This window comes from Lissotriton vulgaris, chromosome 4_1 (genome assembly GCF_964263255.1).
Source record: "Lissotriton vulgaris chromosome 4_1, aLisVul1.2, whole genome shotgun sequence".
Taxonomy (NCBI): domain Eukaryota; kingdom Metazoa; phylum Chordata; class Amphibia; order Caudata; family Salamandridae; genus Lissotriton; species Lissotriton vulgaris.
In genome coordinates this window covers 1543316371-1543344232 of record NC_141691.1, presented here as the reverse complement: position 1 = coordinate 1543344232, position 27862 = coordinate 1543316371, and positions in this window count along the sequence as shown.

Sequence of the window (27862 nt, the reverse complement as noted above, 5' to 3'; positions counted from 1 at the left end):
CGGAAACCGGGACAAAAAATCTGCCCTTACGTTTTTCCCACCAGCAATATACACAAGATCAAAATGGTATTGCAAAAGCCTGGTCACCATTCTCAAAATCCTAGGTGTGCAGCACTTAGTAAGACCACCACCCAAAATGTTAACCAAAGGTTTGTGATCGGTTTGAAGTAAGAAACGCCTTCCCCAAATGAACGGTCTAAACTTCTCAATAGCCCATGTACAAGCCAACAGTTCCTTTTCTATCACGGAGTATTGAATCTCAGCAGATCTCAAAACCCTGGATGCAAAGCTGATAGTTCTTTCGATACCACCCTCACTTTGCGTCAAAGTGGCACCAAGACCAACACGACTCGCATCAACAGTCAAACAGCACGGCAAAGCAGGGTCAAAAGGTTTAAGGACAGAATCAGACGTCAGAGATAGTTTAACTTCTTCAAAAGCCTTAACACATTCCTCACACCAAACAAACTTAACGCCCTTTTTCAACAGGTTACTAATAGGACGTACAATGGTCGCATAGTGAGGAATAAACCTGGCGTAGTATTCACAAATGCCTAGAAGAGACTTCACCCCAGTTTTGTCAGACGGGATCGGAGCTTTAGAAATAGCATCCAAGAGCCCAGGTCTAGGCTTTATACCATCTTGTGTCAAAATGTGACCAAGATACTCAACTTCGGTACACATAAACTTACACTTCTCCAATTTCAAAACTACACCATGATCTTGAAACAAACTTAGAACATTATCCAGGATCGAATCATGAGAAGAAACATCCTTGCCAAAAATCAAAACGTCATCTTGAAAAACTGTCACACCCTTAACACCTTCCAAGATATTACTCATAACTCGCTGAAAAACCGACGCAGCCGAAGCTAGGCCAAAAGGCATACGTTGATACTTAGAGGTGCCCAAAGGAGAGATGAAAGCAGTCAAATGACGGGAATCAGGATGCAGCTCGACCTGGTGGTAAGCACTGGCTAAGTCTAGTTTGGTGAAAAACTTTGCTTCTTTGGTAGCTGCAAACAGATCATTAATCCAGGGAAGAGGGTGAGAATCAACCCAAATAACTTTGTTGACAGAGCGAAGGTCAACACAGACCCTAAGTTTGCCATCCCTCTTACGAGCTACGACTAAAGGCGAAAGCCAAAGAGAAGACTCTGCGGGTTCTATCACACCATTCTCACACAGCATCTCAAGTTCTTTCTTCAAATCATCTCTGACGCTGAAGGGCACACCTCGAAGTTTATGCTTAACAGGTGTTGACCCCTCTTTAACAATAATCTTGTGTTTGAATCCTTTTATTTTACCCAATCTTGAACTAAAAACAGAAGGAAACTTACATTTAAACAATTGTAAATAATCAGAGCAGGTAGCAATAAAAACTTGTTCCTTTGCACCAGACTTAAGTGTCATACCGAAGAGACCTTGATGAAACCAGCCCAAAATATTGAGCCCTTTAATAGCAACATAAATTTTACCTCTAATCTTCCTCCCCTGAAAACACAAAATGTCTTAAAAAAAAACCAAGAAGACTGATTTTCCTTCCTTCGTATGACACAGGAGCACGGTCTGGAGGAAGAAGAGCTTGTGTATCATTCCATGTGATGTCAAAAAGTTCTTTATCTATCATAGTGATTTTAGCACCAGAGTCGACCAAAAGCTTCAAAATCTTATCACCAACAGCAACATCAATAATGGGGTCGACACACGAGTCAGGATCACCTTCAATAATAGGCTCGTCAGAGCAATCAGTAACAACTCCAATAGTTATTTCTGATTCTGAAGAAGAATCAGAATCAACAACACCAACAACAGGCTTATTGAAATTCTTCTTATTTTTCAACTTTAAACAAACTTTTGCAAAATGTCCCACCTTTTTGCAATAGTTGCAAACTACACTGGAAGCAGGACATGAAGAACCCTTTTGGTGTTGAGGATTACCACACCTTATACACATTTGAGACTCTGACTTATTCAAAACCTTCCCTTTAGTAAAGTTAGGAATGGACTTCTTTTTATTGAATCTTGAAGAAGAATTCAAACTTAAAGCGTTTATCGTTTCAACTACTTTGCCTTCAAGTTCCTTGAGAGAAACCATGGACGTTTCTACGCTTTTAGCTAACTTAATAGTGTCATCTAGGGAAGGATCACTCATAGCTAACAACTTTTGTCTAATGTTTTTATCCTCACAATGACAAACAAATTGATCCCTGATAAGCTGTTCATTAAAGTTTTCAAATTTACATTCAGATGCTAATCTGCGCAAGATAGAAATGTAATTATCAATATCTTCTGAATCAGCTTGTTTCCTTTTAAAGAAAGTATGTCTATGAACCATTAAATTAGGTTGTTTGTCAAAGCGAATCTTTAGTTTCTGCACAGTGTCACTATATTCGTCAGACACAACACCTTCGATAACAGGTAAATCTGGGAGATGCTTGAAAACAGACCTGCCCTCAAAGCCCAGAGAATGTAAAAGTAGGCACTTTTTTCTTTCAGGGCGAAATCTAGATGCTCAAATCGCTCCTAAATAATTTTCAAAAGCAGCATGCCAAATTTCCCATCTTATTGGAGGTTCACCAGGCGTTTGGAAAAAAATGGAGGTGGATTAACAGATTGCAGAGTAGACATGACTTGAAAGAATGTTAGAAACAAGATAGTATAAGTAAAAATAAAAAAAATATCAAGAAAACAGCAATGAATAACAGAAATAAACAAGATGTGTATATCAGCAATAATTGGAGATGATATGTGATGAGTTCATCGAGGACATGAAGCTTGAAGCTTGAAGCTGAATACCCACCCAATGAACACTGTATAACACTTGCTGTAACTTGTTGAAATGTATATAATAAGGCTGTGCACACTAGTGGTGAAACGATGTAACTTGCTGAACACTGTAAAACACTTGCTGCAACTTGTTGATAAGGCTGTGCGCACCAGCGGTGAAAAGATGTAACTTGCTGAAAAGGAATGGTAAAATGAAAGCTGTGCGCACCAGCGACGAAGAGATTAACAATTTTGTAAGAGGTGCACTTTAACTTGAACAAGAGCTGTGCGCATCAGCGATGAACACGAAGAATAAGTTGCTAAGTAACGTGAGCTGTGCGCATCAGCGATGAGCAAGAAGCATTGGTTGCCAAGTAATATGGACGTCACAATAGCTGGAAACCAATCCAGACTGTCCAAACTAACATCCAGTAGAAAGACAGGAGACAGCAACGTAGGAACGTGATGATGCACTGCACGCTAGACAGACGCTTTAACAACACGGCAATGTGATTTTCGAAAAGTCTATCAACATCCAGCTTTCCAAATTCATCAATGATAACAATCTTCTTGATGAGACCCAGTTTGGTTTTAGACAGGGTCATGGGACGGAGACGGCACTACTAAAGGCTGCAGACGAAATCAGAGCAACCATGGACATGGGAGGAGCAGCAGTCCTAATACTTCTGGACCTCTCGGCTGCTTTTGACACGGTCGATCATGTCACTCTGATAAACCGTGTCTCAGCTTTAGGAATAAGAGGCAAAGCTAAAGATCTGATTGCCTCATTCCTAGCCAACCGCCCTCAGACCATCAAGATGGGCAATTTCACCTCCCACACCTTCTCCCTCCCTTGTGGTGTTCCCCAGGGCTCCTCGCTAAGCCCGACGTTGTTTAATATCTATGCGTCGGACTTGGCGAGGGTGATTAAATCTTATGGAATTGCCCTCACTACTTACGCCGATGATACCCAACTTGTATTATCGGTGCATAATAATGGAACATCCATCGCAGCCAACTTCCAGGAGGGAATGAAGGCGATAAGCTCCTGGATGTCATCAAATTGCCTCAAGCTTAACTCCGATAAAACGGAGGTGATGACATTCGGGAGCTTGCGCCCAGCATGGTCTCCTCAATGGTGGCCACCTCAGCTGGGGCCCCCACCCCAGCCGGTGGCAAAGGTTCGCAACTTGGGAGTCATCTTTGACAACAAGCTGACGTTTCACCACCATGCCAACGCCGTTGTCTCATCTGCTTTCTATACCCTCAAAAAAATAAAAAAACTGCTTCCTTACCTTCCACTCTCATCAACACATTAGTGTTCTCGAGAACAGATTACTGCAATTCACTTCTTTTGAATGCGCAGGAAGGAGTTCTCAATAAATTACAAACAGTACAAAATGCTGCAGCTAGAACGCTACTGTCTATCCCTAAATTCTCATCCGTCTCCCCGTACATCAGAAAACTCTATTGGCTCCCTATCAGGAGCCGAATCAAATTTAAAGCTATGTGTATAGCTTATAAGACCCTGAACAACACAGGACCACAGTTTTTAAAAGAAGCTCTCCGTCCAGTCGAACAACATAGGATTCTACGGTCCTCTTCAGCCTCTCTGTTGAAAGTCCATCGAACAAAGAGGGCCAACTGGGGAGACAGACGCTTCACCATTGCCACGGCCAAACTGTGGAACACTTTACCTCTCCACATTAAAACTGCTCCCACGCTTCTAAAGTTTCGTAAAAGCCTCAAGACATGGCTATTCTCCTCCTCCTAACTCCCCGTTCAAACATGGCTATCCTCCACCTTAACTCCCCCCAACACCTCTTAGTGAGTTCTGTGAATTTAGCGCCGAGACACCCTTACGGGTATTTGTTTGCGCTTTAAAAATTGCTAAAAATAAATAAAAATAAATAAATGATGCGCTACGCGCAGCACTGCCGCTCCAGTAAGGACAAGAATGTCGGAGCTCAGAAAATCGGCCACGGAAGGTAAGGCTCGAGGAGGCTCTGAATGGTATTGTTTAAATGACTCAACGGTCAAACGAGAAAGGAGAGTTCTCAAATGTCGAGAATATAACAAAAATGTCGCAAAAGTCTCGAAATAGTTTTCGAAAAAAAAACTGAAACACTTGAAATTGGCACCCTCGTTAAGTAGGACAAAAAGTCAAGCACACAGACATGAATATAAAAGCCTTATGGTTTAGATGATGTCACGGTTATGACAAAGTCAGTAGAAAGTTGTAGTTTGCCGATGTCTTGGTGTTGACAATGTCGATAGAAGGTAGTGTTTTGCCGAGTTGAAAGTGATGATCCTCAAAGTGACACAGAGTCAGCAAAAGGAGCTGAGAATGTTGAACGGAAAACAGAACTCTTTCTCTCTTCTTAGCCGGTCCCAAGGAGGTTACATATGTTGAGCACGCATCGTCGCCAGTAAAATTATGTAGAAATCCACGGGAGGCAAGATTGTAGATCAGAGTTGGTTTATTAATGAAACAGTGCAGGTTCAATCATCTAGTCAAGTCGTGGTCCAGGTCAGAGTGTTCCCTATGTGGAAAGCACTCATAGAACACAACAGCATTCTGAGAATCCATAGTAACAGAACTCAATGAATAAACATAAGTAGAAATACAATAACAATTCATGAAATACATAGAATATTACAGTGTCATCCACGATTCTTTGAAAAAATATTGTGGTGAAAATATTGTTGACCAACATTGTGTGTTAAAATATCATTTACCACAATATCGTGCTTCTATACTTGGTAAGTGCAAACATTTTATTGGCAATAATATTGTCTAAGAAATAGACAAAAATATATTTTTAGTAATATAAATAGAGCCTAAAATAGTAAACGTTAAATATTTTTAAGACATACATTTAATATAATGCAAATGACAAATATTCCACATATAGTAAATACTATATATATGAATACATATATATATACATGCTAAGACAATAACAATTCTTTATTGCATCTTTAACTGGAGTGTGTGCCCTTGTTTGGCCCACCGCAGTCGTTCTTTGGGATCCTAGTTTCATATATGTATATATATATATATATATATATATATATATATATATATATATATATATATATATATATATATATATATTCACTGAAAAAACCATAGGTTTCAGGCAGGTTATAGTTAGGAATTATCATTTAAAAAACCTTAGAAATTCATTTCAGGGGTGTTATAGTTAGCTGGACATTTCACTCATACAAAACCATTGAAATTCCTATGTTATAGTTAGTTGTACTAACTGTAACTCTCGCGCCGGCAATCCACTGGTGATGATGTCACATATTACATCATTCATGACATGGTCAGTGACATCACTTATGACATCACTGATGACATCTCAAATGACATCACTGATGAGAGATTCCAGTAAATGTGGTTTGGTTTGTTCTTTAAATATATAATATATATATAGCAATCTGCATTAAGAATCAGTGAATATATACTTATCTTGAGGGAGGATTTAGTAGCAGTGTGATTGACTATTTACTTCACTAATTTATAGTGTCTCACTAAATATATTGGATAGTGACTAAACTGTGAATATCTGCATTATTTGGTCAGTTGTTGTGTAAACTTCTGCACCAGTTGGTTACTAGCTACGTGGAAGTCTATATTAGTTATTGGTTAGTTACCTGATTATTTGTATGGGAGAGTGAATGTGTGAGTGGTTCGGTAGGGGATCTGTGACTGGCCAAAGATATGTGAATAGTTAATTCAGTACGTATATGAGGTTAAGACTACATGTTATAATAGTTGTTTGGGTGAGTGAATATCTTTATGGGTGTGGCGATGAGCAAATATATTTCTCAATGGTACATGTCCTACAAAGTAGAAAAAATTAAAGGCAGTGTATGTTAATTTTATTGCATATAAATAAGTATACAAAAAAATCATTAATTGCATGAGTGACTGTCTAGATAACTGAATACTGGTAATAGTGATTTCATAGCACACTAACTATGAGTTACTATCTATATGAATAAATAATGTGCTATTTGTATAAGTGTGTATCTGAGTAAATGTAAATATGATGCATTGTTTGCAAACGTGAGTAGAATGACTGCATAACTGATTAGGATGTGTCCTGGTGTGTAATGTCAATATCGGCGTATAAGTATATTTGATAGTGTTCTATGGGTCATTGACAACATGTATGAGTGAATCTGTAGGTAATTGATTAGATGTGTGTGTAGATCTAGGAATCACTGAGTGTGTTTTTAGATACTTGTATTGCTGTGTCAATGGATTCAAATATGGTACTCTGTATTTTATAGTGAGTGATGAAAGGTTATTCTAGTGTATGATGAGGTGTATCTGATTGCCACGTGGATGATGTCATCAGTGATGTCATTTGAGATGTCATCAGTGATGTCACTGACCCTGTCATGAATTATGTAATATGTGAAATCATTATCAGTGGATTGCGGGTGCAAGAGTTACAGTTAGTGAAACTAACTATACCAGAGGAATTTCAATAGTTTTGTTTGAGTGAAACGTCCAGCTAACTATACCATCCCTGAAACCAATGGTTTGTTTCAATTAATTTCTAAGGTTTTTTAAATGATAATTCCTAACTATAACCTGCCTGAAAGCTATGATTTGTTCAGTGAATTTCAAAGGTTTTTTAAATGATAATTCCTAATTATAATGTTCATTAAGCATATCTGTTTTTTTCCATCTTTTTTTAATTATCATCCCAATCTCAACCTAGTAAAAACTGCAAATATCACCACTCTTCAATTGATTTCTTCCGCCAACAAAATTGCCACAAACCACTAAAAAAACAGGCAATAGCTCCACTTACCAGTAACAAACTTACTTCAACATTTAAATGGTGTAAGGAGGTCGAGTATCTACTGCGTGAATTACACCCAAATCACACCAATATATAAAGATGAATATGTGATAGAGGTACTAATCATGCACCTCCAACACCTAACAAAATTACCCAGCGGCACCACCACCACAACCACCCCCCTATCCCTCCCCCCTACTACCTCAGAGGCAGCGCAAAGCAGGACAACGGACCTTCCCAAAAAAATATATCCCCTCAACAGCACACTAGCTCACTGTTCAGAAATGTGGCAATGAACTATGCATAAGGAAAGGAACTAGCACATCAACAATAATGTACACACTGCTAATACTACCAGTGATATGCTATATACAACTCACTATACAAATCGAAAACCTTTCCATGGGTGCATATACCATTGATACGTGTAGTTTACTGCACAGTGGACGCAACAAATTATCTCAGACTCTGGCGAATATCTTGGTCATGTAGCTGTGTTGTCTCCCCCCCCCCCCCCGAAGCAGAAGCGGAATGAGCTGATCCAACTTACGTAACTCCAGCGTAAGAGTATAAATAATTAGCCTACGCTTTTAGTGTGATTCACTTCTACAAAGAGAAAAGACTCTGCCACAGCAAAGGTCCTCACCCTGCCACGTGGTTGCTGCCATGACCACGTGCCTCCTCGATACAGGCCCATTGCGAACTCAGTGCCACAGCCCCGCAGACTTATGTCTGTATCGACTACTGCCTTTGATCTACACAGAGGACAGCAGGGTTCACAACTTGAATTCAGCTTTGGATCTACACTACGGACAGCATTGAAGTTAGCATTGATTTATATAAGGCAGAGACAATTTTACTCTATGACCTCAGACTTTGTTAAAATAAGTGACAAAAATTCTTTGTCAATATCTGTGCTGACTACTGCCTTCGATCTACAGTGCGGTCAGTAAAGTTTACAACTTGATACTAGTTGCGCATCAGCACTACAGACAACATTGAATTCAGTCTCGATTTATTTAAGGCAGAGATAATTGTACTATGTCCTCAGATTTTGTTAAAGTATGGACAGTAGGAAATTCAACCTGGATTTATTTAATAGAGAGACAGTTGGACTATATGTCTTCATATTTTGCTAAATAAGTGACAAAAAGCATTCCTTGATGTCTGTGTCAACTACTGCTTTCGATCTACACTGCGGACAGCAGGGTTCTCAACTTAAATTCAGCTTTCCATCTACACTATGGACAGCATTCAAGTTAGCCTTGAATTACGTAAGGCAGAGACAATTTTGTTAAAGGATGCCACAAAGAAAATATTCCACAATAGCTATACTGACTACCGCCTTCAAATGTACACTGCAATCAACAGTGCTTACCACTTGATACCAGAGGCGCTTCAGCACTACAGACAATATTGTATTCAGTCTCGATTTATTTAAGGCAGAGACAAATGTACTGTGTTCTCAGATTTTGTTAAAGTATGTGACAAAAAAAGCATTCTTCGATGTCTCTGTCAACTACTGCCTGTGATCTACACTGCGGACAGCAGGGTTCACGACTTGAATTCAACTTTGCATGTACACTATGGACTAGGGAGTTCAACCATGATTTATTTAATGCAGAGACAATTGTATGTGTTCTGATTTTGTTAAAATAAGTGACCAAAATCATTTGTTGATATCTCTGCTGACTACTGACTTTGATCTACAGTGCAGACAGCAAGGTTCACATCTTGAATTCAGCTTTGAATCTATACTACGAACAGCATGAAATTTAGCCTTGATTTTTTTAAGGTAGAGATAATTGTACTTTATGACCTAATAGTTTGTTAAAAGATTCGCCAAAAAGAATTTCTTCATGTCAGTGATGACTACTGCCTTCGATCTACATTGTGAGGGCTCACGATTCAGGTAGAATGTTGATTGTACATGACGCATTCCAGTAGACAAGAGACATTATACCACTGTGACCCCCCTGAGCCACGAATTATCGCAGGGTGCACACACACTGAGTTCTTTCAGTACCACTAAGCCACTGCACCACAAGTCATCTCCCTGTAGCCTTATTAAGGTCCAATTCACTAGGCAAAAAACATTGCTCCCAGTGCAGCCTCCCTGCACTACGCATTATTGCAGGATACGTACAAGCTCAGCGCCAAAGATACTACTAACTCAGTGCACCATAAATCATCGCAAAGAAGAGGGAACAGTTTCATGTCACAGTGAGACACATTGTCCCTTTTAAATGGAATTCATGCAGAATCTAATCGACAAAACACATTACTCCAATTACTGTGCCCCCCGACCACGCATCATCGCAGGATCGATATACGCTAAGCGCCAAAGGTAGTAGTAACACATTGCACAAAAAATAATTGTCACAAGGCGTTACTAAGACTGAATTCACAAGACAAAAAACATTTTTATGAGTACAGCCTACCCAGAACACGCATCATCGCAGGCTCCACAGAACCTGTTTATTTCAGATGCCACTAACTCAGTGCAAACCAAACTAAGTATAACACCTATCAAATCTATACAATATCCCTTTAGTATGCTTCCTTCAAAAACTTCTTTTATATCACTTATAGATTTAGTTGAATAATAAAATTCACGCTGCAAGTGCAAATACACACTTAATGTCAGTCTACACTAAGGACAGCACAGATCACAATTTGAACTATAATGTCCCTGAAACATACATATTTTAATATTGTATTCTAAACATGTTCTATCTATCTTTCATTTCAATCATAATTACAGATGATGCAGCCCACCCTAAGATCTACACTGCGGACAGCAGGGTTTACAACTTGATTTACTTAATGCAGAGACAATGATACTGTATGTATTCAGATTTTGTTAAAATAAGTGAAAAAAGCATTCTTCCATAACTATGCTGACTAGTTTCTTCGATGTACACTGCAGACAGTAGGATTCACAACTTGAATTCCACTTTGTATCTACACTACAGACAGGAGGGAATTTAGCCTTGATTTATTTAAGGCACAGATAAAAAATACTCCTGTGGCACTGCTTGTAAGTGCAGGCATCTTTAATCCCTGCATCCTGTGAACTTTGTTCACAAAGAATGTAGAACACAGCGCCAAAATGTACCTCCACCACCGGCAATACCAAGTACCCCCGGGGCATCACCTTCAACATCGCCACAAGACATTTGTCCCCATTTTGAGAAAGTTAGAATGCACTGCGTGAAATGCAATCATTTAAATTCTTATGGGGAGCAATCAGTAGACCTAGTTTGCAGCGCAATTGATAACCATTGATACTAGTATTTTTTCCCTCAAAGTTAATGCAGTCCAGTACGCAACAGCCAATGCTTTGAGTAGAGACCGCTAGAACCAAGCATCATTGCAGGGTGAGCAAACGCTGAGCACCAGACGTACCACTAACTCAGTGCACCATAAATAATAGCCACATGGCCCTATTAAGGTGAAATTCAGTTGCTAAAAGACATTCTTACCAGTGCACTCCACCTGAACCACGCATCATTGCAGGCTCCACACAAACCGATCCTACCTTAGTGCACCACAACTCATGAACCCTTTACGATAGAATCTTCTGTGTATTGTTTCACATATAGTGCTCCTACCTTTGTATAGCAGAAGTCATAAACCATTTATGATTGAATATCTGTGTTTGATATCATGATTACTATTCTACTTGTTACCAACAGCAACGTAATAAAATGGAGTCGAGCACACGTGCCTATACCCACTTCAACTATCTATCTGTGTCTGTGTACTTATTATGTTTGTAAAATGCTGCTCCCTCCCACATTATATTGTGCTGTAAACAGCATATGCAACCTTCTTACCTCTTTCTCTAGCTCAGTCAACAAATACGAACGTACAAAGTGGATCATTACAATACTGCAAAGAAACTGTGTAGTCAATTTATAAATGTGTACTATTTCTTTTTTTTTTAGCATATTTATATAGCGCGAAGTCAACCTAAAACTATATCAACAATTTACATGACCACCGTATTTACAGTACATTTTCAGGCACGCATTGATTACGTCATTACTCTACAATAACAGGATGTAGACGTGACTCAGAGCCTCGAATACTGATTTCCAGCACCAAGTTCGACAGTATACCTGAATGACCACATATGTATATATATTATCTGTCATTCAGGTGCCAAAAACTGCAACCTAAACCTTTCACAACCCTGTATTACTACAGCTACTACACTCCACTGAATGTAAAACACACCTTCATATGGGCAGAAATGTGTCAAGTCCACCATCTTTTATGTGTGCATCTATGGATGAATATTGGGTCAGTGGTACCCCGTACCTTCCATGTTAGCTATATTGTGGAACTTTACAGACATAATGACGCATTTGCATGTAAGACCCGGGTGACGGCATCACTATAACACGGACACCCAAATCAGTAGATTTTTTATATAGCTCACGATGGAACCACGCCCATAACTCTGGAGTCATCGTTCACAGCCTTGTGCAGCACTGGCATACGTCAGTCCAGCCCACTTCACTTACGCTTCCAGGAAAATACAACAACGGTACGTACATGGCCGAGATTTCCATTGTAGTGATTTCTTACTTCCAGGTCTAGTTGTCAGAATGGCACACACACACTCTCTCATGGCAGGTATACACCCACACCACACCCATCCAGCACATACATCACTGCACACGTGACCCTACCAATAGAAAAGATGGGACGCACATGCTCTACCCCATATTAGAGTTGCTCCCATCGCAAGCGCTGTGATGGCCTATCTCAGTGGTTCGGAGGCCTCATGTAGGCCTGAACTACCGAACAAGGGGGCCCACTACCGCATGCGAGGCCTCTTTAGTCACTGAGTTAGTGGTACCGCAAGGACTGAGCGGGTGAGGAATCCGCGATGAAGATAGGTGCACAAGTATGTCCTTTGCCATAGTGATATTCCAAGACTCAGCACCAAATGTGAGATTTCTTGGTGGCAGAGCAGGACTGCATGATGTAGAATGTACTGTGTCCGTGAAAAGGTGAGCAGTGAGGCCTGGGTGCGCAGCGGACGGAGTCTATGGGGTGCAGCAGACTGGATATGAAAAGGTGACGCAGCAATTTAGGCGTACGCAGTCCTATATACCATATCGTATTGCATTATTATTATTATAATTGCATTTATTGAGCGCGCAGCTACCCGGAGGTTTCCCAGCGCTAAAGCAAACAGAAGATGAACTAAGTTTAGGAGACTATGAGCATGCATATTAAATATTAAAAAGCCAGGTCTTAATTCCTTTACAGAATGTCAGATAACAGACTTCAGAACGCAAGAATTGAGGCATGGAGTTCCATAAGGAAGGTGCCAATAAGGCGAACGAGCGACCGCCCATTTTGGCTCTGTTGACACGAGGGATCTGAAACTTGTTCTGTGTGGAAGATCTCAATGTGCGGGAGGGGACATATTGCTGCACCAAGGAGGACAAATATTTCGGAGCTTTACCCATTTTGATGTGGTGCATTATGCAGAGGGCTTTGAATTTAATTTGGCTCTCAATTCGCAGCCAATGCAGCTTACGCAGATGGATGGCAGCCGAGGACCTGACAGGTAAGTTACAGATCAGGCGAACTGCCATGTTCTGGACCACCTGAAATTTCTTTATTACCTCCTTACAGGCGCCCAGAAGTAAAATTTTCCCGTAGTCCATCCGTGAGGTGACAAGGGCCTGGACCACGGTCCTCAGGGTATCAGCTGGAAGCATCCATGTGATTTTTCTTAGCCACCTGATGATGGTGGTACAGGTGGCAGAGACTTTTACAACATGTTGCTTCAATGACAGCTGGTTGTCATTCCCGTAGTCCATCCGTGAGGTGACAAGGGCCTGGACCACGGTCCTCAGGGTATCAGCTGGAAGCATCCATGTGATTTTTCTTAGCCACCTGATGATGGTGGTACAGGTGGCAGAGACTTTTACAACATGTTGCTTCAATGACAGCTGGTTGTCAAGAAGAACCCCGAGGTTGCGGGCTGTGGCTGAAGGGGTAGGTAAAGGGCCCATCTGAGGAGGACAATGTTGCGGGCCCCATAGGGATGTATTAGGACCGAATAGGAGCAGCTCTGTTTTGTCCCCATTTAGTTTTAATTTATGTCTGTGCATCCAGTTGGAGATATGTTTCTGTCCAGACTGCAGGGAGCACGTGGGAAGATGTTTATTAGTGGAGAGTGAGTAGACTGCGTAAGAATAGATTGTGAGGCCTGCTTGCTCTGCCAAGAAAGCAAGAGGTCTCACATAAAGGTTGAAAAAAAGGGGACTGAGAATAGACCCCTGGGGAACACCGTGAGGGGAGGTAAAGATAGAAGAAACAGAGGTAGTGGAAAAGACTTGAAAGGTGCGATTAGAGAGAAAACTAGCAATCCAGGCCAGGGCCGAACCATCAATCCCCACAAATTTCAGGGTGGACAACAAGATGGAATGGGAGACGGTGTCAAAAGCGGCACTCAAATCTAGCAAGATGAGTGCCACAGTCTCCCCGTTGTCCACCTGTCTTCTGATGGTCTCGGACACACCAAGGAGAGTGGTCTCAGTGGAGAAGCCAGCCCTGAACCCAGACTGTGAGCAGTGAAGAAGATTAGAAGATTCAACGTAAGAGCTAAGAAGAGAGTTAACATGTTTTTCAAGAATCTTAGAGTAGCAGGAGAGCAGAGAAATAGGATGGAAGTTAGAGGGATTGTTTGGGTCCGCGTTGGTCTTTTTTAGCAATGGAACCACCATCGCGTGTTTCCATTCATTAGGGACAGTAGCCTCGACCAATGAAGCATTCAAAATATCTAAAATGATCTGAAGTATGGCTGGGTCCAGGGTGCACAATATTTGAGGAGGCATAGGATCAAGAGGGGAGCCCGATTTTATTTCATGTAAATATTTTTGAAAGAGCAAGGGAGAGATCGACTCCCAAGAGTGGAGTTGAGGGGCAGTGGGATACAACCAGAAGCATCAGCGAGAAAGGGGGTAGGAAATAGGGGCTCAGGAGTAGTAGATACCGTGGGAGTGGCGCTAAAAATGGCATACATTTTATCTATTTTATCCAGAAAGAATTTTGCCAGAGCAATACATTGTAATGTGTCCAGAGAAGGGTCTTTAGGTGCAGAAGACACGCCAGAAAGATCTTTTACTACTTTAAACAGGGCCTTTGGTCTGTTTTGGGCATTAAGTATAGTACTGTTAGCATGACTAGCTCTGGCAATATCACAGGCAGAGTGGTAAGCCAGGAGGGCGGCCTTGTAGTTTGATTTCTTATCTGTACAGTAATTGGAACGCCAAATGCGCTCCAGTTTCTTGCAACGGGATTTTTCATGGCGGAGTGAATCATTAAACCAGGGTGCTGGACGATGATGGATCTGTGACTTATTTCTCTGGGTTGGCAGACAGGAATCTAAGGCTGTTGTCAGCCAAGAGCTAACAGCAGACACCTCCTTAGTAGAAATAGTGGAAAACGTCGGTTTGGAATTTTCAAGGCAGATGTTCAGTTTATCCTTATCTAATCGTTTCCAGTTCCTACTAGCTTTATGAGGATGAGAACTAGTGGAAGCGTTGTGGGCCGATATCTTGATTGAGAAGTTAATGATGAAGTGATCGGACCAAATAACAGGAGAGGAAGAGTGATGAGTGATGCAGGTGAGGTTCGAGATAATGGGATCTAATAAATTGCCGGCTTTATGGGTAGGGCCGGAATTATGTAGGTGAAGATCCAGGGCGGCTAAATCCTGAAGTAAGCGCATGCTAATAGGACAAGATGCAAGATTAAAGTGAATATTTAAATCACCCACTATGAGCAAGTTAGTGGATTGTAGGATTAGAGGGGCAATGAGCTCTGGGAGAGAGGAAGCCCATTTGTATTTTTTTTCCCAATAGCAGGAACGTTTTTATAATCAGTTAAATATCCATCACTCGTGATGATCGAAACAACGTATATCACTACGCACCACTTGCTTTCACAACTGGATAAAAAAACATTACTACTATACTCAGCCTATTAAACAAGTTTGAAATGTACAAATAGTTGTTTTTTAAATGCGGGAGGGAAGGTGTGTGAAAGGGCGATGTAATTCTACTTCACATTAAGATGGTAACAATTACCAATCATAACATCTTTCTTTTACTATCTTTTAGTTTTAGAGCTTCAGGGTGCATTATGTCCCGGCACGTGGTGAAAGACAAACCGGTGACAGAAAGGTGAGCTGTGAATATTCTTTTCAGTCACTCTTTCACTTCCTTTCTCCTTCGATAAAGAAATGACGCACAATGTTATCTTTCTTAATATCTAACAGGTTGTGTTTCACAAATTGGTCTCCCCCCAACACCTCCAAAGCTCAACGTTCGAGGATTTTTCGATGATTCATGGCCATCGTACCAACGTCTGAGAAAGCTCCTTCGACACGTGGTGCGCCCTCTTTGAATCACACCAATGGCACAACATGAGCAAAGAAGCTTGTTTCCAAAGCACCGAGAAGTCACCTGTGGGCGGAGTGAGTGGGTATTTGTACAGCAGTTTGACAGCATTAGAATGTACAATTACCTCCAGTCAGTGAGAATAGATAGGTTGCAACAGTCTATGGGGCAGATTTACAAGCCCCTTGCACCACTTTTGTGTCACTTTTAACATGGGAAAAGTGACGCAAAAGTGGTGCAAAGAGCTTGTAAATCTGCCCCTTTTTGTGCGCAAGAAAAGGCACTCAACTCCGGACTCTGTGAGTCAATGGGGGGCAACGGTCTGGGTACGCAGTAATCAGAACTCACCGCTATGCAGTGGGAGTGGATGGGTTATAGTACTTTGGGAGAAAAAGAGCACACAGATACCTCCTTGCAGTGGAAGTTGATGTAATTCAGTATCCTGAGTGCGCAAAGACATAAAGCAGAAATATACTTGTGCAGTTGTATGTACTCTGCTATTACTAACTCTATACTATCTTTCAGATCGCTAAACTTGAGGGTGCACTACAAACCGGCCATGCTTGAACACACAACGGAGGAAAAAAGGTGAGCTACAAAGATTTTTTTCAGTATTAACACTACCTCGCCTGTTCCATCTATTACTTTCTCTCTCTCACACTTTTATTGTTGTTTTTTCTCTCTTTCTCTCTCTCACTTCCTCTCACATTATTTCTCTTTCTCTTTTAAAGTTATGGACACTGCTGTCCACTCTGCCAATAAAAAAATCAAGGCTGAATTAAATACAGTCTGCGGTGTAGGACCATAGCAAAAATCAAGTTGTGAACTCTGTTCGCCACAGTGTTTACACAAGGTAAGCAGAGCGGCCTAGATACACAATGCCTCCGATTAAATGTGTTTGAAATAAACAATATTGTCCTGCATAATGACATGATCTCTCACCTAATTCTGTCTCATCTCTGAATCATTTTAAAGACCTGTTAGTCCATACTATAAATCTGATGCAGTACGCACTTCTGTACAGACACCTCTTCTACACGGCCTATAAGAGAGGTGGAATGTATCATGCACAATGCAGACGTGCAAATTACCAAATATTACTTAAACAATGTGGACGGGCCCACTATGTGTGTGTCAATTCAATTCAATTAATTTTGCTTTATTCGATTTTGGTTTAAAAACCATAAAAGCGTACAGTTAAAAACAATCATAAAAACATACATACATTAGCACAATATCTGTAAGTTAGAAAAACATACACCCAGCCTGTGTGGGTAATTTCCTTGGTAATTACACGTATTTAAAAAGATTAGCATTCATAGTTCTATCGTTACAAAAAAAAAAAGAAATTGTCCCATAATAAAAGCAAATTAATAGCGCTTTCCACGCTTATAACTATTGTACAGTGGTTCCGGCCTGTTGAAAGCGGAAGGGCTACTACCATTCCATACACAGGCGCTTCTACCCATCAGATGGTTGTACCTTGCCTTTGGTCTTGAAGGGGAGATGTATTGCGCACTAGGGTAAAAAAGTCATGTAAGTCCCAGGTGGATATAGGGCCGTCTCCTTCTTGAGGCTGCCAAGTTTGTAAATATGGGACAACGTGTCTGTTCCTAAATTTTACTAACACTAGATCACCGGGAATGTCTTTTGGGAGAGAGCCTAACCAGCCCACCCTTCTAGCACTCAATATTCGTCCATCAAAGTCGGGTGGCAGGGGTCTATTATTTGCTAGCCAAAACGTAACCTTGTTGAGTAAGTCTTGCTGTCTTTCAGATTTACCATATGGGAGTGCTGGTACTCCCGCCAGGACAGACACAAATGGGGCAGCCTCCGGGGGTAGGTGTATATGGGGTACCTTTGTAGTCTCTGTTCTAGCAAGGTTATGCTGCATTGATATGGGTTTTGGAGCAACCTTTGGAGCTTTTTTGACTATTGTATCAGGGGCTAGCAACTGAATTTGAGCACTTTAAAGGCAGCTGATGGCTGAGAGCGGTTAGATGTTTTGATGATTTTGGTGGGTGGGAAGCTATCCTTAATCATTTCTTCTATTCCCGTCAGCCTATCCCCTAGAGTGTTAATTTTGTCCAACAAAGGTGATAAGAGGGATTTGACCAGTAGTTCAATCTGGGACAGTAAAGCCTGCTGAGAAGGAGGCACTGTCTGGTCAAACTTTGCTGCTGTTTCTATGGTTAAGGGGGAATTATTAGAAGACAATGAAGATGAAGAGGGGCTTAGGCACAGTTTTTGTAGCTTTGGGTAGTTCCCATTTTGTTTAACCCCATCGCGCTTCCTTTTGACACAAGAGATCTGTGGGAGTACTGTGCTTTGGGTGTTAACTTTTTTAGGTGAGAGGGGGATTCCTGCGGGCAGTCATTAATAGGTAATGTACAGCCACTAATTATGGTGCAGGATGGAACTCTGTTTTGTTCGTTTAACGGTTCCAATGGGACGTACCTGGATTTACACAGGTTATTTAATTCCTCCCACAGTGCAAGGCATTGCGCAGTGCCGGCTGTTTGTGAAGAAGATGGTATGCTGGGTGTGATGGGTGTGCTAACTATGGACTGGCGAGAATCATTTTCTTCTGTTTCATCAGGAGTAAGGACTGTTGTCCTATTAAAGTGATAGTCTAGTGTCCCTTTGCCAGATCCCCTCTGTGAGGTAGCTATTTTGATGACCCCTTTCTGAGTCATGTTGTAATTTAATTATGACTTAGCTGTATATAGGGAATATGGCGTAATAACACAGTCTGAGTATTTATACAAGAAAGTTCAGGTCCGTTGGTAAGGTCAATAGGTGGGTATGGAAAATATAAGAGTATGAATCTATCTACCTCCTCTTTAGTGCGAGCCAAGGGGGGTGGCCCGTCCCGGCCTCCTCAGGCCTCTGAGGGCCGTAGAGGGCCCGCCCTCTGCCCGGGCTTCGCCCCGCACGGCCCACGCGCTCCTGCGTTGCGGGGGGCAGTCCGTCATTATCAGCGCCTCCGGGCGCACACTAATTGGCTGTGGCGGCGTCCAGCCACTAAGGATCTTGGGGGATGTGGTTTCCTCTCCTGGCGGCCGCTCTGCGATGTCCTGGCAGCGGTGGCAATGGCGGGAATGGTGGGGCTGGAGGATCGCTCGGACCCAGGAGCACAGGGCAGAAGGTATTGGGCAACTCTGTCCACAGAAAACGCCTCCCGCTTCTGTAAGGGCAGTCCGTCCTTATCAGCGCCTCCGGGCGCACACTGATTGGCTGTGGCGGCGTCCAGCCGCTAAGGATCTTGGGGGATGTGGTTTCCTCTCCCGGTGGCCGCGCTGCGATGTCCTGGCAGCGGCGGCAATGGCGGGAATGGCGGGTTTGGAGGATCGATCGGACCCAGGAGCACAGGGCAGAAGGTATTGGGCAACTCTGTCCACAGAAAACGCCTCCCCGTGTGTGAGTCAATACTTGTAGTCACTGATTGTGGCATGAGCTGATACCCATTGGGTGTTGTTCAAAGACCCCTCACACACCAACCTAGTTAGTGTCATGCTTCATCATCGGGGTCCTAACCGGGGGGCTGAATGCCCCCCGGTTGTGTTACGATGTCTAATTACAGCGGAGCGGGTGATGGTGCGTAAATGTATCCTTGCCTTAATTTTATTATTGGCGACTCAGGAAATATGTTAAAATATGTGTGATGCAACTAGTAAGGATTAATTACCTATCAGTTGACTATGTGTGGTGGTCTACATGTTTCAGCCCCCTCTAAGTGATTAATGGGGCTTTCTTCAGGACCCAGAAAGTGATACATGAGTGGCGAAAGGTGAATAGAGCCACGTGAAAAAACCAATGTGGTACCTACACACTCGCTAAGGTGTGTGGTAAATAAGTGTGAAAAGAGTGTCGCCATACTTACTGACACTTCAAATGGGCAAAACAATTCAATGCCATTGTGAACCGGGGCTTGGGGGTAGAGGCTCAGTTGCATCCGATTTGGAAAAAGAGAGTCCTCTGGCTGATAACCTGCTTCTGGTCCCCAGGGACCAGCTGCAGGAACACAATGTTAACCAGCGCAGCGGCTTAGTGATCCCTCCCCCCACCTCACCCTCAACCCTACCCCTTGCTTTAGGGAGTACGGCAGGGCTGAATTTTTTTTAATGGCCCCCTTGTGTGTGTAACTTTGCAGTGAAAAAGCCAACTGACAATGTGAAAAGGTGGGTGAGATGGATGAATGATGTATGGGTGAAAGGGTGGATGGATGGATGCATGGTTAAAAGTGTGTATAAATGCATGATGTGTGAATGGATGGCTAAAATTGTGGATGGATGCATGATGGGTGGATAGATGGATTGATGAATGGATGGATGGATGGATGGATGGATGGATGGATGGATGGTCGGGTGGATGGATGGATAGATGGATGGATTGATGGATGGATGGATGGTTAAAATTGTGGATGGATGGATTGATGGATGGATGGATTGATGGATAGATGGATAAAAATAGGGACAGTCACTTGGTACTGTAGGGACACAGGGCTCATGCACCTGGGCCCACACCACTGGCATAGGGCACCCAGCTAGAGGGGTGACTTATGTATGCCAGGGCAGTGGGTTTATGGGCATGGCACACAGGGATGTGTGCCATGTCGACTCTTTATTTAGTTCTGCACCAGGACACTCATTCTGCAAAGGCAGTGTGTGGGAGTTAGGGTGCAGGGCCCCTAAGGGTGGCACAATAAGTGCTGCAGCCCTTAGGGGTCTTCTCTGGTCACAATGCCCTGGGTACCTAGGATGCCATTTACCAGGGGCTGACATGTGGCCAGAGATGCCAATGGGTTTCAGATTCAATACAGTTTTAGGGAAGGAACACAGTCCCTGGGCCCCTGATTGGCAGGAGCCCAGGGCACACTCAGTCAAAGCAAAACAGCAATTCAGTAAAAAGTGGCGGCATACCATGCAAGAAAGATGGCACTTTCTCACAGATGGGGCCTGAGGTGACGTGAGCAAACACACTGTGTTGCAGGCTTTAAGATGGGGAAATAATTCCCCTTCAATTCTGAGGGACCCTGGGGGGCAACTAGTCCACAGGCGCTTTCAGTAAGGGCCACTGCTCTGTGTTTCAGAGAGGTGGCCCAGGCCAGGCCCCTTTTTACACCTCTCTGCAACGCAGCTCTGTGGCACTTACTGGAGGTACCTAGTGGGCTACTTGGACCCTAGAGACACTCAGGATTCAAGGGGACTTAATCTCCCAAATTAAAACGGACACAGTGCGTGTTTACACAGTAGTGAAGGGAGAGGATGGGGCCTGAGGTGACGTGTGCAAACACGCCCTGTGGCAGGTTTTAAGATGGGGAAATAATTCCACTTCAATCCTGAGGGACCCTAGGGGCCAACTAGTCCAGCAGGTGCTTCCAGTAAGCGCCACTGTGCTGCGTTGCACAGAGGTCGTCCAGGTCATGCCCTTTTTTACACCTCTCTGCAATGCAGCTCTGTGGCACTTACTGGAGGTACCTAGTGGGCTTCTTGGACCCTATGGGACCCTCAGGATTCAAGGGGACTTAATCTCTCAAACTAAAACAGCCACAGGGCATGTTTACACTGTGGTTAAGGAAGGGAATGGGGCAAGAGGTGACGTGTGCAAACATGCCTTTGTGGCCTGTTTTAAGATGGGGAAATAATTCTCATTCAATCCTGAGGACCTCTGGGGGCCAACCAGCCCACCAGGTGCTTACAGTAAGAGCCATCTGCGCTGCATTGCAGAGAGGTGGTCCAGGCTGTGCCACTTTTTACACCTCTCTGCAACGCAGATTTGTGGCGCTAACTGGAGATACCTGGTGGGCTAGTTGGACCCAAGGGACACTCAGGATTCAAGGGGCCTTTATCCCCCAAATTAAAACAGCCACTGGGCGTGTTTGCACATGTCAGCTCAGCCCCCACCTTCACCAGTGTGCAAAAGCTCCCTGTGCCGCGTTTTAAGAGATAGTTTTTATCCCCCTGCCCTATTATGTACTAGGGGCTTACAGAGGAGGTCATTCTAATCACAGGGGTACCCCAACGCATAGTATTCCCTAGTGTATGTAGATGTTGTAACTGTATTCTAAGTGTCTTTTAGAATACCACTGGCTCTAGGACTGTTTAGTCAGAGTCAGTTACCACCAGTACCAACTTGAGAAAATTGTAAAAATTGCACCAAAACCCGAACACTTATCAATTCACCCAGGCACTCTCCTTGCAGTACTCCAATCCTTCAGTCACTACCCAAGTACTCATTTACTGAGCCAGGCCTTAGCAGATGGACTGCTTCAAATGCCTATCCACTATGCATGCAGTCCTCAATCCACCTACACACTTGACTTTCACACCTTCAATTCCCCAGTCAGTATACATACACTTCCAGCAAACACACTGTCACTCCCCTTGCACTCCTCTAGTGACCCTTTCAGCACCATGTACTAATCCATTCACTGCGCCAATAGCCAAAAACGTATAAATTCACCCAGGCACTCTCCTTGCTGTACTCTAATAATTCAGTCATTACCCAAGTACTCATGCACTGGGCCAGGCCTTAAAATATGAACTCCTTCAAACGCCTATCTACTATGAATGTAGTCCACTAACAACCTACACACTTGTCTTTCACATCTTCAATTCCCCAGTCAGTATTCATACACTTCCAGAAAACACACTGTCACTCCCCTTGCACTCCTCTAGTGACCAATTCAGCACCATGTACTAATCCATTCACTGCGCTAAAACCCACACACTTATAAATTCACAGAGGCACTCTCCTTGCAGCACTCTAATCATTCAGTCAGTACCCAAGTACTCATCCAGTGACCCAGGCCTTAGCACATGGACTGCTTCAAACCCCTATCCACTATGCATGCAGTCTTCTAACCGGCTACACACTTGTTTTTCACACCTTCAATTCTCCAGTCAGTATCCATACACTTCCAGCAAAAACCCTGTCACTCCCCTTGCACTACTGTAGTGACCCATTCAGCAGCATGTACTAATGCATTCACTGTGCCAAAACCCAAACACTTATAAGTTCACCCAGGTACTCTCATTGCAGGACTCCAATCATTCAGTCACTACTCAAGTACTCATGCACTGAGCAAGGTAGCACATGGACTGCTTCAAACGCCTATCCACTATGCATGCAGTGCTGTAACCACCTACACACTTTTCTTTCACACCTTTTATTGCCCAGTCAGTATCCATACACTTCCAGGAAACCCTGTCACTTCTCTTGCACTCCTCTAGTGACTCATTCAGCACCATGTACTAATCCATTCACTGCGCCAAAACCCAACCACTTATAAATTCACCCAGGCACTCTCCTTGTAGTACTCTAATCATTCAGTCAGTACCCAAGTACTCATGCACTGAGCCAGGCCTTAGCACATGGACTGCTTCAAATGCCTATCCACTATGCATGCAGTCGTCTAACCACCTACACACTTGTCTTTAACACCTTTACTTCCCAAGTCAGTATCCATATACTTCCAGGAAATACACTGTCATTCCTCTTGCACTCCTCTAGTGACCCATTCAACACCATGTACTAATCCATTCACTGCGCCAAACCCCAAACATTTATAAATTCACCCAGGCACTTTCCTTGCAGTACTCTAATCATTCAGTCAGTATCCAAGTACTCATATACTGAGCCAGACCTTAGCACATGGACTGCTTCAAACCCCTATCCACTATGCATGCAGTATTCTAACCACCTACCCACTTGTCTTTCACACCTTCAATTTCCTAGTCAGTATCCATACACTCCAGCAAACACCCTGTCACTCCCCTTGCACTGCTCCAGTGACCCATTCAGTACCATGTATTAATCCATTCACTGCGCCAAAACCCAAGCACTTATAAATTAACTCAGGCACTCTCCTTGCAGTACACTAATCATTCTGTCAATACCCAAGTACTCATGCACTGAGTCAGGCCTTGGCATATGGACTGCTTCAAACATCTATCCACTATGCATGCAGTCCTCTAACCACCTACACACTTGTCGTAAACACCTTTGATTCCCCATTCAGTATCCATACACTTCCAGGAAACACCCTGTCACTCCTCTTGCACTCCTCTAGTGACCCATTCAGCACCATGTACTAATCCATTCACTGGGCCAAAAGCCAAACACTTATAAATTCACCCAGGCACTCTCCTTGCAGTACTCTAATCATTCAGTCAGTACTCAAGTACTCATGCACTGAGCCAGGCCTTAGCACATGAACTGTTAGCCACATGGACTTCAAACCCCTAACCACTGTGCATGCAGCCCCCTAACTAACCAACACACTTATCGTTCTTATACATTCAAGAAAAAAAACAATATTTCAATTTCAATATTTTACAGAACATCTTTATTTAGATTTATATTAAAAATATATAACGTAATTTAAAAAATAAAATATGTAAAAATAAACAGTTAAAAAACGATAGAAAAATTGTATAAAAAATACATATAACTATTATTTCATTTAAGAATGATCATTTAAAAAACCTTAGAAATTCACTGAAAAAAACATAGATTTCAGGGCTGTTATAAATAGCTGGACATTTCACGCGTACAAAACCATTGCAATTCCTCTGTTATAGCTAGTTCTGCTAACTATAACTTGCGCGCCTGCAATCCACTCCTGATGATGTCACATATTACATCATTTATGACATGGTCAGTGACATCACTGATGACATCACTGATGACATCTCAAATGACATCACTGATGACATCATCACTGATGACATCACTGATGACATCTCAAATGACATCACTGATGACATCACTAAATTCACGCTGATTTATTGAAAAAGTGTCCTGGACATCGTTCTTTTTTACGTGCTGAGACGATGGCTGTGGATTACTGGGACTCACGACCCAGTCTGGGCCCGCCGCTGTAAGTGGCTGGGGTTTCTGCGTGAAACAAAGAGCTGGAATATATATATATATATATGTATATATGTTTATATGTATATATATATATATTACCTACTGGCAGTCGCCAGTAGGTATATATAGTTAGGATTTTTTTGAATAGGGATTTCTGAAAATTCTATGTTGAATAACTTTGGTGTTGATGGACGGAATTGGCTGAAATATTCAGGAAAATGGCACATTTTGTTTCTGAGCGTCCCCTGAAAGTTTGGGGGGCTTTCGTCAAGCGGGGGCCGAGAAAAAAAGGGGGTCCCAAAACGTGTTTTTAACATTGAGTTTTCCATAGGGCGGTTGGACTCACTTTTAGCTCGAACGGCTGAATGGATTTCTATGAAACTTGGCAAAACTGTAGAGACTGTTTGCCCGATGTGCCTTTGCTAGGTCTCAAGATATGTGCTACAGTGGATTTTGAGAAATTAACTTTCAAAAAAATATATATATCTGTGACAGCGTCCCGGTTAGCGCCCCGGTTCGCGTACCAGCCGAGTAACGGAACTTCGCGAGGAGAAGCGGATTGGCTCTCCGGTGACTCTTAACAATCTGAACAGTCTGGAGTGGCCACCATCTTGTCTCTCGGTAGGATCGAGAGACAAGAGGTGGAAATAAACGAAGGGGGAAATGAATGAAAGGGGCAAGGTAGACCCCTCCTGACCCCCTAGGATTGATGTGGGGGCTATTAATAAAAAAATTATATTAAAAGCATATAAAAAATATTTTTCGATTAAAAGAAGAATACATTTTACAGCTTTTGATATTTCTATTAAAAAACATTGAAATTCACTGAAAAAAACATAGGTTATAGACCATATATAGTTAGGAATTAGCATTTACAAAACCTTTAAAATTCACTGAAAAAACCATAGGTTATAGACCATATATAGTTAGGAATTAGCATTTACAAAACCTTATTTTACTCACACAAAACCATTGAAATTCGCATATATAGTTAGTTGCAATAACTATATATCGCGCACCCGCAATCCACTGCTGATGATGTCACATATTACATCATTCATGACATGGTCATTGACATCACTGATGACATCACTGATGACAACTCAAATGCCTCACTGACAACATCACTGATGACATCATTCATGTGATAATACGATCAACCTCTTCTGACTCTAATATAACCTTAGATTCACTCAGAGTAAACAGACACTCACAGATTGTCACTCATCCATGGAGTTACTCATACACCTAGTCAGTCATGCAAAGAATCAATCACACCTCCATTTCCTCAACTATACAGTTATACACACCTTACTTATTCAAACATATTCTAACACATATTTACTCTCTTATACAATCACTGATACAAGTTTTCAATGATCCATGCAGCCACTCACACATTCACTAGCTCCTATACACAGTAATTTATATATGTTTACTCTCACATGTACTGTGTTTTACATATGTACTTACTTTGACATGTAGCACTGAGATATCCATTCACTCACCAATACACTCATGCACACAGTCAACCACCCATACAGCTGTTTCCACATGCAGTTTTGAACCCATACATCTAGTGAATCAACTGTTTACACATCTATGCACAGAGTCACACACCTCGCAGACACCCACACACACACACTCACTCTCCCATACAAATACTTGGGCAACCAATCAATAACCCATATAGTTACTCATATAGCTACTGATCAACACATGCAGCAGTTTACAGAACAACAGATATAATGATGCACAAATTAAGACAGTTTAGTCACTAACCCATGCACTCAGTGAGACACATTTAATCACTCTCTCATACAGTCAGTCATGCACCTACTAAATCCTTCATCCAGACACTTATACCTCCAATCATTCTTCAATATGTAAAACATATTTTACCTTTACAGAAACATACAGTCACTGGATGATGTCATCAGTGATGTCATTTGAGTTGTCATCAGTGATGTCATCAGTGATATCACTGACCATGTCATGAATGATGTAATATGTGACATCATCAGCAGTGGATTGCGGGTGCGCGATATATAGTTATTGCAACTAACTATATATGCGAATTTCAATGGTTTTGTGTGAGTAAAATAAGGTTTTGTAATTGCTAATTCCTAACTATATATGGTCCATAACCTATGTTTTTTTCAGTAAATACATCTATATATATATTCGAACACTTTCACTCCAAAAAAATATATATATATATATTTATATAATTTTTTTTTCACTGAAAAACCATAGGTTTTACACACGTTATATTTAGGAATTAGCATTTAAAAGAACTTAGAAATTCATTGAAAAAACCATAGGCTTCACACATGTTATAGTTAGCTGGACATTTTACTCATACAAAACCATTGAAATTCCCCCGTTATAGTTAGTTCAGCTAACTATAACTCACACGCCCGCAATGCACTGCTGATGATGTCACATATTACATCACTCATGACATGGTCAGTGGCATCACTCATGACATCACTGATGACATCTCAAATAACATCACTGATGACATTACTGATGACATCATCCTTGTGAAAGAGTGGCAGACCTCCTCTCTGCGTAATATAGCCCTTGATAAACACCTTCAAAAATAGAAAGTAACATTTTCAAAAAATGGAGATGCCAATACCAGTTACAATAACCTATTCAGTAATTCCACCATCTACATACACATCCACTCATTCACCAACAGTTCTATATAGTCACTCATACATGTGCTCAATCATCATATGTACTCATACACCTATACATCCAGTTACACATCGACACTCATCCAGAGAGTTACTCACACACATACTCACACATGCAAAAAACTATCAGATATGCATTTATTTACATATACAGCTATACACACACCACTACACTTAGGGGCAGATGTATCAAGCTTTTTTATGTCGCAAACGCTGCGAAGCGCAATTTTGCAGCTTTTGCGACAAAATAAAG